Here is a 9,564-nt window from a genome sequence, read left to right as displayed (position 1 = left end):
CCCCTGTTTATATCTTGTTGGTGTCTGCTGAAATAATTACACATGGACTTGATAATTGTAATGGCTTCTACTCTAATGATCACTTGTCTACTCCTACATCCCAATTGTGGAAGGCACCTCTGTAATATTTCATTTTGGGTTTGAAGTGTATGTGTAAAAACATGTTGTGCCCCACCAGTAAAACACCCTACCATATCAAGCTTATTTCTGTTGTGATGACCTAATAAGGTAGACGGGGCCCAGTGTTAATATTCAGATTTCAGGTACACTCTCAATTCTTCCCATCGTCACAATCCTCAACTCAAGTAAAATATTCCAATCTCTTTATTAACAATTCTTTTTCCCATATTTTCACCTCAACAAAATACCAAAGTGTCAAGTTTGTTAAGTTTATCCTCAGACCACTAACTATTTTAGTTTAATTGTTTATCTTAACTTAGGGAGAACACAAATTAAACTAAACTGTGTTCACCACAACAATGATTGATGATAAAACATATCCATGTATTAAAACAATTTCATATCAAATCACATTGTATTGCCCATTGCTATCTATATTAATCTACTTTCTACCAATGGATTATTTGTTTGTAAACAAAGAAATTAGGAAAACAGAATTAGATTGTACATAGAATTGTTTTCTATGATAATTTAGTACAAAACATTAACATTGCCACATGTATGATAGTTAGCATATTTTAGCATAACTTTAATTTTCCATTATTTAAAAATCATGTTATATTGAATATTCAATAAAATTTCGCATGTATACCATAAATTATGCTTGTTGTATTTTTGTGTTTTTTGTTGCTATGGAAATATTAGTATGTACATGTATTTCATTCCATGTTGGCATAAAATACTCAGAAGTGTTATAATGGTTGATTTATGCTGTAGCACCATTTATTAAAATCAAATTTTCTTTTGCTCCTTCTGCTGTATTAAACACATTTTGTTTGACTATTACTATGGCAACAAAGTAATAACAAATCCAAGAAGTATGTGTTTGTGTGTGTGTGTGTGTGCATGACACTTGGGGAGAGATAACTAACTTGTGAAATTTGTAAATACGCAAATATTAATTCCTAATGATCACTGGATATGTAAAGTCCCTATTATCTAATAACCCCCCCCCCCCCATTTAATTTCTTAGCACCCATTTATTTCACTTGAATACAGTGTATAAACTTTAACCACAAAATTAGGATGAGATTTTATATAAATCTTACATTTCCTTCAATGACATACCTAAGTTGTGAATTATCGTATTGTCCAGCAACTTTTTTCAAGTCATGAACTTGTTCTGAGACGTGAGGTAGTAAGAGCGACGTGGATTGGCCGACTACCCAATCATTATTACCTAAGGAGTCGCGTCGTCTTTTTTTTCATCAAGCTAAAGAGTCAAAGCAGGTCGTTTCGTTTCACTCTCCAAGACCGGTTTGGATTTATCTAGTTTAAGTTTGTAATTCCAAGGAATTAACTTACACTTGTTAGAAAACAGTTATATTCCAGTGTGGTACAACATCCTATAAAGGCCACATAGCCGAGAAACTTCTACGAACTACTAGCCACGACTGGTAAGTACGTGAAGCATGTGAAGTAACCGCCATTTTTCAGCAGACGACAATGTTGTTGATGTGACGTCATAATTTCATTAATTCAGCGCTGCTACCGAGCTGCATAACGCATTGAATTTCTTGGTATCCGAGTTATTCTACCACCAATTATTATTCGGAGTTATAAACAGGTTTCTGAGTTTTTGTAGTACTGCCACTTTTGTGAAAATAACACAATATCAAACTTTGTTGACTGAAATTCAAGAGCATCGGTACTTTCAATTAGACATTCCCACAGTCACTTTGTCATTTGTGTGGAGCAGACGAACTTTGACTGTTTTTCTGAATATTTTCAGCGGCAGAAGTTAGACAACGAAGATAAGTCAACAATCGGATTTTGAAGGTAAGGAGAATTTTTGATATTTGAAACAACTGTGAAGCAATCATGATTCAATATTGTCGATGTTTTGAACGTAACGTCAGTCCTTACACAAATTGAAAATCCATTTGTTTCGAGTTGAATTATCTCAATGGTTGTGTGCACGGTGTGGACATTTTACGATTTTAAAAACAGTTTAGATAAATATTTCCTTAATTTTGTAATAACTGCAATAAATAATCATTGTAATATTAGCTTTTGATTTTGAGTTTTTTTGTGTCTTTTGTTTGTTTTTAGATTTCATCGTTCCGGTTTTGATTGCAAAAGTTGAAATGAAACCTCAGAACGATGAAAAGCAAAAACAAAAACCTTAAAATCGAAAACACGCTACAATGATATTGTACTTTGTAGCTATATTTTAACAGAATAAGTAACAGTGAAAATTTTGCAAGATTCCTTGACATGTTTTGAATGTTATCGTACCAGTTTCTTTGCTGCATGAAATAAATATTCTGATTTAAATAATACTAATAGTGAGTAATACTATTTCCTTTTTGTCTTAAATATGAATGATGATAGAACTGAATGTAAATTTTTTATTGTTATCAAAGTTTGTCTGTGTTTTTACTCAAACTTTCAAAGGACAAATTGTGACCTCTGGCAAACATGGCTGTTGCAACTGCAGTTCGGCCAGCAGAGAGTGTGAAGGAGAAAAAAGGAACTGTAAGTAATTTCTACTATGTTAACTGTCCTTCTGAAATATCATAAAATCCAAAAGCTGAAAGCATGTCTATGTAATCTTACCAAGAAATTTTAATTGCCAACATTTATTTTTACAAAACAAGTTTCAAGCAGCAGACTAAATAAAAAAATCGCTTGGAATTTATTTATATGTTTACGTATTGATTTATTTTTGTTCAAATTTTGTGTTTCCAAAAGAGACATTTCTAAATTCTGTTTTGTGCTAGCTAGAATAAGTGGTAGCTTAAAACCAATGGAAGTCAACAAAAAGAATTTTATAATGCTAAATATGTTGAACAGTAGTAGATAGATTTAAAAGTTAGAAAGTTCTTGCAAAGAGATTTGTTTGGTCCTTCTTGAATTTATCAACAGAATCAGTGGGTGATGAACATACATGTGTGGTTCAAGTGGCATCAATACTGTTCCATAAGAGTGGTGCTGCTCACAAGAACACACACTTGCCATAGGACTTTGTGAATAACAATGATGGTGCATAAAACTTTCATGAGTGTACACATACATGGTTTCATGATCTTTGTAACGAGTGTTTTCTCCCAGACTGTTACCAGTAATGTCATCCAACAAGGTCTGTAAAATGCAACATGAATGACAATGATTTGAAATATAATTTTATCTGACTTTCAGTGGGGTAGTATATTTCCACAAGAGCAGTTATCAGAAACTCAATCGATTCTTTTTGTGAAGAAACTATTGGCTGTAGCAGTCTCCAATATAACATACCTGAGAACCATCTTTCCAGAACATGCCTATGGAGACAGATGTCTTGAAGGTATAGTTCATGTATTTGTTGTTTTATTTTTACTTTTCAACTTTTTGCACAACTTTGTTTCTTTGATTACTTTACATGAGAGAGCTTACACAAATTGTATGCAGCTGCTGGTCAGAAGGAGGCTACAGTTTGTCTTTCCTGGATAGGGAACTTTTCCATTGTGAATAGGAATGGTTGTATGATTGCTATAATTATGAATTGAAACTCACTGTATTTGAAATCTGTAGAGCACCAAAATTCAATACGACGTAATGTTCTATGGTGCTGAAGAGGAACAATAGTAGATCATTGTAAACATTAAAAAGCTCTTGTGAACAGATGCATCTTGATATCGTTCTTGAATTTATCGACAGTGGGTGATGAACGAAGTTCAAATGGCGACTGTTCCAGAAGAGGGGTGCTGCTCACGAGAATGCATGCTCACCATATGATTTTGTACATGAAGTAGACATGAAATATGTATCCCAATGAATTATGGATCACGAAATCACCATTCTTGGTTGACGTACTGATTTTAAAATCATAGTGGTTTCTAGAGTGCTACTACCATTGTGTTGAGAAATTCTTAATGCTTGTTTATTCAAATATAGAGGAAATCATGGTAAATGCCTGGGTTTTACTTTTTAACTCAGGTAAGTTGAACATATGAGTTTTTGGTCTTGTTTGTCTCTGTTTCTAAACAGATTTAAACTTGAAGATTCTAAGAGATGACAGCTCCTGTCCCGGTGCATGTAAACTTATCAAGTGGGTGAAGGGATGTTTTGATGCCCTGGACAAGAAATATGTAAGTTTATGATAATTATTATTAATAGAGAATACTAGTAGTTATAGAAGTTTCAATAATCATTATTTGAAGAATGCTTCAGGTACAGCTTTCCAAGAGTTGGTTGTGTTGGAAATTGAAAAGTTTAAACTTCACAAGAAATTATTATTTTGATGTTCTAATGCTACTGATCTCTGTATTATGTAACCGATGTCTCTAGGAGACGGACTGGACTAGCTTTTGTTATTTTCTTTTCTCCCTTTACCCTTTTACCTAAGAAAGTAAAATATTTCTTCTTTTTCAGTACTGCAACAATTAAATGGATAATAAATAAATAATAATTTAGTGAACGCAAATGCCATGACATCTGTGACTACTCAATAAAATGTCTAGGTCACAATTTGAGTGTCATATAGGACATTATAGTCTGTCAGTAATAGGTTACGTAAAGTTTTAGAAGAATTTTACTGTCAATATTTTCTTAATATTAAGTCATTGTGAAGTATAATAATTTCATTTTTCATTATTATGCATATCATATTTATGTATTTTAGTCCCAAAACACCCCAATCATCATCACTTTAAAATTAATATCTAATTGTTTTTTCCCCTCTTCTTTCAGCTAAGATCTGTTGTTTTAGGGGTAGGTACAACCACTTATGTATATTTGTGAAACCATCTCAAAGGGCTCTTTCCCATTCTAGTACTAGTAGTAATGATTCTACAATAATAACATTGTCAATACTACATTTTATTATCAAGGGATTCCAACTGCAACCTTCTCTTTGAGCCATCCCTTGAAATTCTTATTGCAATGGCTATGTGTATGTACGTTGGTACGCCCCAAGCAGTTAACCTAATTGGCCTACATTGACACCTCAGTGTCCAATAGGGAACTTGCAATCCAGACTGAGCATGCTCAGACGCAAAGGACTAAGGGATTATCTGTGGTTATTGTAATACCTAATCAGGAGCTATCGATAAAATGAACCTCCCACAATGGTCAGGGTGCCTATGAATTGATTATTTGTGGTTACAAACAATGTAACATTATTGTTTACAATACTATTTGATTAGTATTTATTATCACATTCCCCACGATGCAAAAGATGGTGACACTGTACCTTGTTTATTCTGTGACACTCCAACATCAGAAGTCCTTGATTACTCAAGATGTGTCAATCCCATTATGTGTATGATCAAGTCTTGTTTGATTATTTGTTTTCAACACACATACACACACATACACACTGACAGACACATACATAGAGACAGACACTGTCAAACACATGCATACACTGACAGACACACACACTGACAGACAAACATACACACACTGACACACATAGTGACAGACACACACTGACAGACATGCATATGCACACACTGTGACAGACACATACACACATTGACAGACACACACGCATGCACACACAGACACACTGTGACAAACACATTTTATGAAGAATGGCACAGTGTGTTCTTCACTGTATGTGACACTAACAAAGTTGACAGTAATAATTGAGGGACGAATCAAAACATCTTTACAAGTAAATGTAATACAAATATTCTAACTAATATTTATATTTTTACACAGATTTATGCAAATCCTGAAGACCCAGAGGTAAGTTTCTTAGTGTAGTTGAACCATAATAATTATAAATAAGGCCATTATCATTGATAAATGACAGACTTTAATGATGTCATATTTTGTCATAATATCAATAATTTGTGACATGCAGTGTTTTTGCCTTTCATTATAAGTATGGCATTGCATGTGATAGTGGAGTATTTGTTTAGGCTACTGTCATGAAATACCAGTTTTCATTTCTCACCAGGCTCAGGGGTGAACAAATCATTTTGTGAATTGGTGGTCCCCGGACCAGTGCCTTAAAAAATCCAGTGGTCCTGCTGAAAGAATTAGTGGTCGAAGGTCCTTATTTCAAACATTAAATCTTACCTATGAATCTGTATGTTCAGATGACTTTTTAATATAGTTATTAACAGTAAGGTACTGGTCCGATGGACCAGACAAGGTAAAATTTGTGTGGTCCGCCCAAAAAAATCGATAGTCCCTGACCCACGACCAGTGGATTTGTTCACCCCTGAGGTTCATCAAACCACAGCAAATAACAGTACTGATGATTAATAAACATTGGACAGTTATTTTGTTAAATATTGTCAGCACATAAAATATATTTATTGGTCCTAATACCAGGATGTGTATGCACATTCAGTACAACCCAGGTGGATGCATGAGTGAAATTTTAATTACTTAAGTACAAATATATAGTTGTAATTTTTAATGGAAATTTTATTTATTTTATACAGACTGTGATAGAGTCCTACACTTTCAAATTTGACTATCAGAAGAAAGGAGGGATTAGCATCTTCAGGTAAGTTGACATTGTTTGTACTTTTTTTATTTTTGTATATAAAATGCACATGTGAACAATAGCCCACCAGAACATAAATGATGCTCCAGTTGGCCAATCAAATGGTTCACTGCAGGTCAAATGAAGAAAAATTTAAAAAAAACCATCAGTTATGGCCAGCCTAGTAGTCAGGAGGAACCTTGCGTCCGGCCTTTGAAGGCTTGGAGACCAGTGCCAGAGATGTCCCTAACAACATAGTCAGGAGGACTTGTAGCTCTTCTAACTACCTCTGTATAAAACGAAGTGATAGAAAGGAATAAAGATATTGAGAGAAACCAATATCTATATATATGCTTGCTTTAGACTTAACTTAAGTTGAAGATTAGTCCTGCTTACAGACAATGTACATGAAGCGATACTGACTGTGTAGTTCGCAATACAGGAGAAGGGAGCAGTGGGCCCTCTTAGTCAATTTGACACACCACTGACGCACACAGTTTCTAGTGACGCACCAAACTTTGGTCTTCCCCTATCTCTTACTATGTGTTGACCCACAAGAAATGCCAGTTTTTCTCATTTTGACTCACAACAGCAAAATTTGGTTATCATTAGAGGGCACACTGGAAGGGGGAGACAATTTTCAGAATTGAGTCCCAACTCAGCATCTGCAAGCAGGACTAGTTGAAGACAGACCATTTACTCTTTTTTAACTACTTCAAGAGTGAAGTACATCTCATGATTTTATTTTGGCCAACCTAGTGATTGTAAATTCCTTGGTTTATTGACATGATGGTATTGTTGTCATACCAAGGCTAGCTGTAGTCTGTATTCTTCTTACTCTAAAAGGGGCTGAAGGTTATAATTGCCACCCGTGTGCCCTTTAAGCCAATTTGACGTGCCACTGACATGCACAATTTCTAAGTGACACAGCAAAATTTAGTGTTTCTCTATCTCTTACTATGTGGTGACTCACAAGAAGTCCCAGTTTTTATCATTTTGACTCACAACAACAAAATTTGGTCATCATTAGAGGGAACACTGGTTGCCACAGAGGGCGCTGTGCCCAGACAGAGGTATACTCATTACCTTTCAGCTTCATTCGCCGACTTCCCAAAGGGCATTTTCAAGCTAGCTGCCTATTATATTCCAAGCAATGAAGTTCAGCCAGCCATTGAATGTATATACAAAAGCAATAGAAATGTTACCAAACACTTAACCTTACTGTGTACTCGTAGCAATTACTTGATAACAGCTGCAAGGGATACAACTGAGAAGCACCTGGTGGAAAGGATAGAACTCCCATGGAAAGAAAATAAACATTGTAAATCAGAACTGGTCCAGATTGAACACAAAAACAGTCATTCAAAGAAAAAATTATGCATCTAAATGCAAACATATCTCCTGCCCCTGTTTATATCAGAAAAATAGATTATTTTTGTCATAATTTATCAAAAATGTAAACATGTCACATGAAACAATATGATTTGTTTATATACCATGATCTTTATTGATTCATAAAGGCAGACATACAGACAGATTTACACAAAAGTGCATACATGTCTTGCGCTGCTACAATTAGATATTATTCCCCAATATTTTTCTTCGTTCAGCAAAGGAAAATACGAGTGACCTAAGGGGCCTTTGTCACTGTGAGTTGCTAGACAAGTAATGACAACCCTTAAGGTCAGGAGTATTTTCCAGCTGAATGAAGAAAAATATTGGTGAATAACAATTATAGCAGCGCCATTAATATCAAAAAAAAATCAGGGAAAGTAATGGCAATTTTGAATGTTTTACTCATATTTCGAACACAGCAGAACCAGTGACGTAGACATGCGTTGTCGTGACATAGACACACGTTGTCGTAACTTAGAACGGCCAGAGTATATATTCCATATTTTTTGTTCAAAATGGCTTGTGCATGGTATATCTCTTTATATTCTGTTGTATTTTTCCATAGAAATGATAAGAAGATAGCAGCCTCCTATGATGAAACTCAGACTAAGAAGGCAACAATACACCTTCTAAGAACACTCATTGTTCTAACCCAGTCTTTGAATCCACTGGCTGATAATGTGTTTATGACAATGAAACTCCTCTACTATGATGACAGTAAGTTTACCTTTGTGTGTGTTTTCAAGGACTAGTAGATGTCCTGTACATACTTGAATACACTTGTTTAAAGTTTTATTTATTATCTAATTAAAAGCACCTTTTCTATTTACTATTCAAAAGCATTCATGTACATACAATAGATGTCAATTTTATTTTTCAGTTACTCCTGCAGACTATGAACCCCCAGGTTTCAAACCAGCTGATTCAGATAAATTCAATTATGACATAGAGCCAATGAATATCAAAGTTGGAGATGTCCAAACGGTAAGTTGTACAGAAATTTAATGAATCAATCACATCTCTGACACAAAGGATTATTTGGGACCAAGGGAAGCTTGAATTTAACCTCTATGCTTGGTAGTAAGGTGATAGACAAGTGAACTGTTTCAGCTACAATTTTCTATTGATTGGTCTGTTAATGTTACAGCCTACCTTCTTATAAATTTGGGAGGCTAGATATGTGTCCTGGAGTACTGCTAAATTTGAGCATGTGTCCTGGAGTACTGCTAAATTTGAGCCCAGCTAGGGTACACAGCAATAGTACTCAGGTCCCTCCTTCTTAAGACTTACCAATTTGTCAATGTGTTGTATGTCCATTCTTAGACTATTATGTAATGTGATGTGACCTGACATGATGTGCTGTCATGTCATGTCATGTGATGCAGTGTTGTGTGACTTTCCTTTCAATTATACAAAAATGTATTTCTGTTTTCCTTTCATGAATGTAATTACATCCTGTATATGGCAGCCCTTCCACATGTAAGTAGTATAGTAACTCTTCATTTATTCCAGTTTCTTCAGTTTTGGACCAGGTGTTTATATTTATTTCACATACTAGAGTGGTA

The sequence above is a fragment of the Glandiceps talaboti genome, chromosome 17 (assembly GCF_964340395.1).
Source record: "Glandiceps talaboti chromosome 17, keGlaTala1.1, whole genome shotgun sequence".
NCBI classification, from domain to species: Eukaryota; Metazoa; Hemichordata; class Enteropneusta; family Spengelidae; genus Glandiceps; species Glandiceps talaboti.
Note: the sequence above shows the minus strand (reverse complement) of the source record.